General features: G+C 37.8%; 1 non-coding gene across 1 annotated transcript; it reads left to right on the top strand.

Moving 5' to 3' along the window:
* The first annotated feature begins 424 nt into the window (after window positions 1–424).
* Window positions 425–531, top strand: LOC123926244. The gene has a single exon (XR_006815178.1). It is a non-coding gene; the product is annotated as a U6 spliceosomal RNA (small nuclear RNA).
* Window positions 532–8,487: the final 7,956 nt, after the last annotated feature.

The raw sequence follows: 8,487 nt of genomic DNA, 5'->3' as shown, positions 1-8,487 counted from the left end.
GTTTGGATTAAAGAAGAGGAAAGAGCCTAGTGTGATTTCATGTTTCTTGCTTAGGTGGTTGGAAGTGTTTGTTATTTGTTAAGTGATGAAACAAGAAGAGGAAGAAGAGGACCTCGTGTGGGGAGAAGGTAAAGTTTTGAACACCATGCATTTAAGAATACGCAGGTTGAGCTGACTAGTTATTCTTCAGTAATAAAGACTCAGTGCACAGAGTTCTGAACTGAAGATAAAGTGTTGTAATCATCAGTGTATGGTTGGTAATTGCATTTATGAGTACAGATGAGATGTCCCAGGAAGAGTGTGGTGAGTGGGAGAAGAGTACCAAGAATGATACTCTTTGGAACACCACCCTTTAAAGGCAATCTAGGAACAGTTAGCCTGCAAAGGAGGTGAGATGAGTTGCAATTTAAAATAAGATGGTCAGGTGCTCGCTTCGGCAGCACATATACTAAAATTGGAATGATACAGAGACGATTATCATGGCCCCTGTGCAAGGATGACACACAAATTCATGAAGCATTACATATTTAAAAAAATAAAATAGGATGGTCAGAATAGGCAAAATTGGGAAAGTGACAGTTGAGCAAACATTTGAAGGATGTGATCATTTGTACTGGATACACTCAGTTAAGTTAGAACAATGACTTGTAGAATTCATATTCCTAAATGCCTTCAGGTTAGAGTTTCTCAAAAGAATAGTTTTGTAAGATTTGTAAGGTAGAAGTGAAGCAGTAGCCATTGTGTCGTCTTAGATGTGGTGATGAACAAATGCAGTGAGTTCCAGCTTCTCCTGATGGTCCTATGGTTTACGTTCAAGTGTTCTTGCTATTTGGGAACCCTGTCAACCAACAGAGGCCACTAAACAATTAGCTGTGACCCCACAGAGGTGATAGCTACCCAGATGAACTGATTTTTGTCACGCTCACTTCAGGAGTTGGATGTGCTTAGCTTTTCAAGTCAGTTGGTGACTCCTCTGGTTCTTCAACTCTCTCTTCTAAAAACTGCACATTCCCAGTCGTTTTATCTTCAAATAATTTCTCTATCCCTTTCTCTCTCTCTCTCCTCGTTCTGGTATTTCCATAATATGTATTTTGTCCACTTGATGGTGTCCCACAAGCCCCTTATGCTTTGATCACCTTCATTCTTTTTTCCTTTCTTTGGAAGCAAGATTCTCTCTTTCAATAAATAAAAAAAAAAAATCTTAAAAAGTCTTTTCAGCACATTGAAGATATTCCACTCTCTTTCGTTTTCTAGTTGCTGTTGGGAAATGAGCTTCATTTGACTGAAGATGATTTCTCTATTTTCTTTGGTTGCTTTTAATATGTGTTTGCCTTTCTGTTTGCAGAGAATGGAATTGGAAATGAGTAAGTGGTATGGATTTCTTTTGGGGTATACTGCTTGGAATTTATTGGGTAACCTGAACCTCAAGGTTGTTGTCTTTCTTCAGTTCCTGAAAATTTTAGTTATTATCTCTTCTAATAGTGCCACTACTCTTCTCTCTCTCCTCTCCTTTTGAAACTCCAATTAGATATATAACAATAATAGTAACACTTCAAGGATACTTTTAGCTAACAGTTTCATGGCACTTACTATGTGCCAAGTAATACTCTAAGTGTTTTTTTTTTTTAAGATTTTCTTATTTATTCCAGAAAAAGGGAGGGGGAGGGGCAGCAGGAAAGGGAGAGAGAATCTCAAGCAGACTCTACATTGAGCATGGGGCCCAACACGGGGCTCACTCCTACAACCCCAAAACCACAACCTGAGCCAAACCTAAGAGTCAGATACCCAACCAACTGTGCCTCCCCCACCCCACTACTGTAAATGTTTTACATTAAATCATTTAATCCTCATTACAAACTCATGAAGTAGGTATTCTTTTTTTTTATTTTATTTATTTATTTGACAGACAGAGACCACAAGTAGGGAGAGAGGCAGGCATAGAGAGAGAGAGAGAGAGGAGGAAGCAGGCTCCCTACCAAGCAGAGAGCCCGATGCGGGGCTCGATCCCAGGACCTTGGGATCATGACCTGAGCGAAAGTCAGAGGCTTTAGCCCACTGAGCCACCCAGGCGCCCCATGAAGTAGGTATTCTTTCCCCTTCTTACAAATAGGAATATGAGGCATATAAAAGTTAATCACTTGCCAAAGATCACGGAAATACTAATTGGCAAAAGCAGGATGTGGACCCTGGTAATCTGACTCCAGGGTTGCAACCTCAATGCTCTGAAACCTCATTGTGTTTTGCTACTCTTGAGAGTTCATTATTCCCCCTTTGATGTTTAAGTTTTGTGGTGGTGGTGTTTTGTTTTGTTTGGGTTTTGGCTCTATCCAAGTTAGTGGGTCACTTCACACAACTCTGGTTGTTTACTGAATGTGACACCTTGCATTCAACTTGCTGTAGCCACAACAGAACTTAAAAGAGTAGTTTTGATGTTGCTGTGAAGGGCTGCTGCATTCTCGGTCACTGGATTGTCATATAATCTTAGTAAATTGTAGACATCCATTCCTCCAATCCAGACTTTGGGCAGCTGAGGTCAGGAGATTTTCAGACTGTGGTTCTTGTCTCTGGAATCCTGTTTCAGGAATTCATGTCCTCTTTTGGTTCTTTAAATAATGGTTTTGTTGATCTTCAAATGCTATGTTTCATTTGCTAATTTGACTTTCATGTTTTAACTATTGTTTAAGAGGGCTAGTTTACTCAGACTAAGAAACTTTAACTGTGATAGTCACAGAGACTACCTCAAACTCCAGTGGGAAACCCATGGCTTGTTTTTTGGTTGTCTTTATAACTTTTTTCATCTTAAAATTAATGCATACTTATTAGAGAAAATAGAAAGGAAAAACCACCCTATTGTATTACCTATAGAGGTAAATACCATTAACATCTTCATGTAAATTTTTACAATCCTTTTTTAAGGATTTTGTATATAAAATATATTATCTCATACACACTGTTTTATAACATTAATATTTTCTTTTTTTAATATTTTATTTATTTGACAGACAGAAATCACAATTAGGTAGAGAGGCAGGCAGAGAGAGAGGAGGAAGCAGGCTCCCTCACAAACAGAAAGTCCAATGCGAGGCTCGATCCCAGGACCCTGGGATCATGACCTGAGCCGAAGGCAGAGGCTTTAACCCACTGAGCCACCCAGGTGCCCCAACATTAATATTTTAAATGTCACCATATATTTTTCTATGTTTATAATGCTGCCTTTTATTTCATTTAGTGAAGATGTTATAGTTATTAAAGAAAATTCCCTATCTTTGGACATTGGATTTCCTTCCAAATTTTCATAATTATAAACAGTACCATGATAAACAAACTTTCAGCTTTGTACATATTCATGAATGTTTCTCTAGGATAAGATTTTCAAAGAGAAATAACTGAGGTCAAAGAGGGTACAAATCTCTATAGTGTTTAAGTACATATTGCTAACTTGTCCTGTTATAGAGGTAACAAGTTGTACCGCCATTGGCTGAGTGTAAGAGTACTTTTTTCCCTACTCCATTTCCATTATCAACACTAGCTATAATCATTTTTTCAAACATGCTAATTTGATGAGTGATACGTATTTTGTTGTGTCAATTTTCATTTCATTGATTTCAATTACCTTATGATACTTCAAAGTACTTGAAAAGTGGACAGAGTCTAAATAGTGGGTAGGAGAGACATCTGAATGGGAATGAAAGGAAGTGTTTTCAATTTTTAGTTAATGCTAGTGAGAGAAGAATATAATGCAAAAACTGTAGTGTAGAGGTAAATAAATCCCTGACCCCAGGCAACTGTCATTAAATTTATAGCCAAGGAAGCAGATGTTGTGTACACTTAAAGGAATAGATGGTAAATCTGGAAAAATGGAATTGAAAGCTCTCAGAATGTATTTAAGCACTTGGTAGGGTCATTACATAAGGACCAGTATGCCATACCGGTGCTAATTCATTTTTCACTTGTTGGTTTTCTGTTTTGGTAAATGGCATCCTCATCCACTTCTTCATTAAGACAGAAACTAAAGTGCCGTTGCTGACTCTTGTCTGTCACTCACCGGAGTCCCATTCAGTCTTGCTTGTTCTACCTCTCACACAGAGCTGGAAAGCACTTCTCTCCATCTTTGATGCCACCACACGTATTCAAGTTACTATTATCTCTCATGTGAACAACTGCAATCACTTTTTAACTGGTTTTATAATGGAGCAGCTACAGCAGCCATTTAAAACGCAAACACCATGATGCCATGTTTAATGTAGAATCATTCCATGGCTTCCCACTGTATGTAGTGTAAAATCCAAATTCCTTACTATCTCTTGCTTTCCTCCCCAGACTCCTTTCATGTCACTCTCCTACTTGCAAGCTGTTATTCTGGCTTTTTTTTTTTTTTTTCATTTTTTAGAATTAGCCAAGATCTTTCTTACCTCTAAGCCTCTGTGCTTGCTTTCTTCTGCTTGGAAGGTTCTTTCCTGGCAATTTAAGGACTGGTTAAATTCACCCTTAAGACCCCAGCTTAAATGTAAACTTTCTAGATTCCTTGGCTACTGCATCAGTCTCTATTTTAGTATCCTGATTATTTCTTTCCTAGCACTTATCACAAATATGTCATTGTTCTATTTATCTACTAACTTATTTATTTTTTCATCATGCTCAATTAGCCAGCATATAGTACATCATTAGTTTTTGATGTACTTTTCAACGATTCATCAGTTGTGTATAACACTCAGTGCTCATCACCACATGTGCCCTCCTTAATAACCATTACCTGGTTACCCCATTCTCCAACCCCTTTCCCCTCTATAACCCTATTTATTTCCTGGAGTCCAGAGTCTCTCATGATTTATGTCCCTCTGATTTCTTCTCATTCAGTTTTCCCATTCCATTCCTCTGTGGTCCTCTGTGCCATTCCTTATGTTCCACATGAGCAAAACCATATGATAATTATCTTTCTCTGCTTGACTTATTTCACTCAGCATAATTCCCTCCAGTTCCATCCATGTCAATGCAAATGGTGTTTTCTGGTGGCTGAGTAATATTCCATTGTATATATGCACCACATCTTCTTTAGCCATTCATCCATTGAGGGGCATCTCTGCTCTTTCCACAAGTTGGCTATTGTGGACATGGCTGCTATGAACATTGGGGGAATATGGTCCTTCTTTTCACTACATCTGTATCTTTGGGATAAATACCTAGTAGTGCAATTGCTGGATTGTAAGGTAGCACTTATTTATTTTTTATGTAAAAATTTTATTTATTTTTTATGTAAAAAATAAATAAGTGAAAGAACAAATGAATGCAAACAAAATGAGATACCACTTTACACACAATAAGATGGTTGTAGTAGAAAAGACAGATAATGACAAGTGTCGACAAGGATGTGGCGATGGGACGCCTGGATGGCTCAGTCAGTTAACCATCTGCCTTCAGCTGAGGTCATGATCCCAGGGTCCTGGGATGGAGCTGTGCATTGGGGGGCGGGGGGAGTCCCTGCTCAGTGGAGAGTCTGCTTCTCCTTCTGGCTTTCCCCTGCACCAGTTTCTGCACTCTCTGTCTCTCTCAAATACATTTTTAAAATCCTTTTTTTAAATGATGTGGAGAAATTGGGACCATCACACACTATCCTCATTAATGTCAAGTAGTGCCACTGCTTAGGAAAACAGTATGTCATTTACTCAAATGACCTATATGATCTATCAGTTTTACTCCTACGTACGTGCCAAAGGGAAATGAAGTATGTGTCCACACAAAAGCTTCTACACTAATGGTCGTGGCAGCGTCATTCATAATAGCCAAAAATGAAGAAGTTCTAATCCACAAGAACAAGTAAAATTTGGTACATCCATATAATGAAATATTATTTGGCAATAAAAAGTAATGAAGGGGGGCGCCTGGGTGGCTCAGTGGGTTAAAGCCTCTGCCTTCGGCTCAGGTCATGATCCCAGAGTCCTGGGATCGAGCCCCACATCGGGCTCTCTGCTCCGTGGGGAGCCTGCTTCCTCCTCTCTCTCTGCCTGCCTCTCTGCCTAGTTGTGATTTCTCTCTGTCAAATAAATAAAATAAAATAAAAGTAATGAAGGGCAGATACATGCTACAACAGGGATAAATGTTGAAAATCTTATGCTAAGTAAAAGAAGCCATTTATAGACAACCATGTATTGTAATTCCATTTATATGAAATATTCAGAATAGGCAAGTCTGTAGAGACAGTAGATTTGTTGCATAGGGGTGGGGGGGATTGGGGTTAGTGGTAATAGCTAAGGAGTACAGATTCTCTTTTGGGGATAATGAAAATGTTCTAAAATTGTAATGATATAAAATTCTGAGAATATACTAAAAGTTACTGAATTATACACCTTAAATTAGTGAATTGTAAGGTATGTGAATTATGTGTCAATAAAGCTGTTTAAAAAGATAAGTGGATGGGGTGCCTGGGTGGCTCAGTCAGTTAAGCATATGCTTTCTGCTCAGGTCATGATCCCGGAGTCCCGGTATGGACTCTTGTACTGGGCTCTCAGCTCAGCAGGGAGCCTGCTTCTCCCTCTCCCACTCCCCTTGCTTGTGCTCTTGCTCTCTTTCTGTGTTGAATAAATAAAATTTTTAAATAAAAATAAAGAGATAACTGGATGACCTTATGCAGAAAATGAAGAACATTTAAACTCAAATTTATTTTGGTAGTTACTAAAACATTGGCTTTTAGTCTTAATGAATTTCTGTTCAAATTTTACTTCTCCTATACCATATGGCCCATCAATTCTAATCCTAAGTATTAGTTATATTACTCTGGGAGGTTATTGCATTTTCTAACCCTCAGTTCTGTAAATTGAGGATGATAATCATGTCATAGGTAAGAGTTAAATGACACAGTAAGTGTGAAACACTTCACAGTGTGGGAGGCAAACCGTAAATAGTATGTGTCTTGATAAAATACACTCAGAAAATGGGTGAAGGGTTGAGGAAGATATAGTCTCCCAGTTATGGAATAAATAAATCACTGGAATGAAAGGCACAACATAGAGAATATAGTCAATGATATTGTAATAGTGTTATAGGGCAATAGATGGTAGCTACACTTTGGTGAGCATGGCATAACAGAGAGATCTTGAATCACTATGTTGTACACCTGAAAACAATGTAAATTATGTGTCAACTATAATCAAATAAGAAAATTTTTAATAAAATAAAAATTAAAATAAAATAAAAAATAAAATTTTTAAAAAACAAGAAAAAAACTCAACAAAGTAGGAACAGAAGAGAAGTTCTTCATTCTGATAATGGACATACATGGTAGGCAGAATAATGACTCCCCAAAGATATCCGTTCCTAATACCCAGAACCTCTGACTATATTATATTACAGGGCAAAGGAGAATTAAAATTACAGATGGAATCTTTGCTGCCCTGGATTAACAAAGGTCTTAACTATGATACAAAAAGCATAACTCATAAAAGAAATAAATGCTGAATTGAGCTTCACAACATTTTGAAACTTGAAGAAATTAAGTCAATGAAAAGACAAACCACAGACTGAAAGAAAATCTTCACAATCCGTATATCTGACAAATGATTTGTCTCTAGAGTACTTAGAAAATTTTTATAACTCATTGTCATTAAAACATGGACAAAGGGGGCACCTGGGTGGCTCAGTGGGTTAAGCTGCTGCCTTCGGCTCAGGTCATGATCTCAGGGTCCTGGGATCGAGTCCCGCGTCGGGCTCTCTGCTCGGCGGAGAGCCTGCTTCCCTTCCTCTCTCTCTGCCTGCCTCTCTTGTGATTTCTCTCTGTCAAATAAATAAAATCTTTAAAAAAAAAAAAACATGGACAAAGGATTCAAAGATATATTTCCTGAAAGAAGATATTCATTTGGCCAATAAGCACATTAAGGTGCCCAAGATCATTAGTCAGAATGGAAATATAAATTTATAACCACACTGCAGACTCATTAGAATAACTACATTTAAGAGGACTGATAATACTAAATATTGGAGAGGACGTAGACCAACTGGAATTCTAACACATAAAGACAACTATTTGGCAGTTTTTTAGAAAGTTAAACATATATTTACCATGTGACCTATCGATTCCAATCCTAAATATTTATCTAATGAAAACCTATGTCTACACAAAGACTTGTACAGAAATATGCATAGTAGCTTTATTAATAACAACCATTAAAAATAAAATCTTAAGAGGCACCTGCATGGCTCAGTTGGTTAAGTGTCAGACTCTTGATTTTGGCTCAGGTCATGATACTAGGGTCCTGCGGTCAAGCCCCACGTGGAGCTCTGTGCTCATTGGGGAGTCTGCTTCTCCCTCTCCCTCTCCTTCTGCCTCTCCCCTGCACCTGTGCTCTCTCTCTCTCAAATAAAATCTTAAAATATGAATAAAATAAAATCTTTAAAAAATTAAAAAATGGGCACTTGCCTGGCTCTCTGACAAAATCTTTTTAAAAATTTTTAAATGTATTTTTTAAAAGATTTTATTTATTTATTTGACAGACA

This window comes from Meles meles, chromosome 15, assembly GCF_922984935.1.
Source record: "Meles meles chromosome 15, mMelMel3.1 paternal haplotype, whole genome shotgun sequence".
In the NCBI taxonomy this organism is placed as follows: Eukaryota; Metazoa; Chordata; class Mammalia; order Carnivora; family Mustelidae; genus Meles; species Meles meles.
The sequence above is the reverse complement of the archived record's forward strand: the minus strand, read 5'-3'. Positions and strand labels throughout refer to the sequence as shown.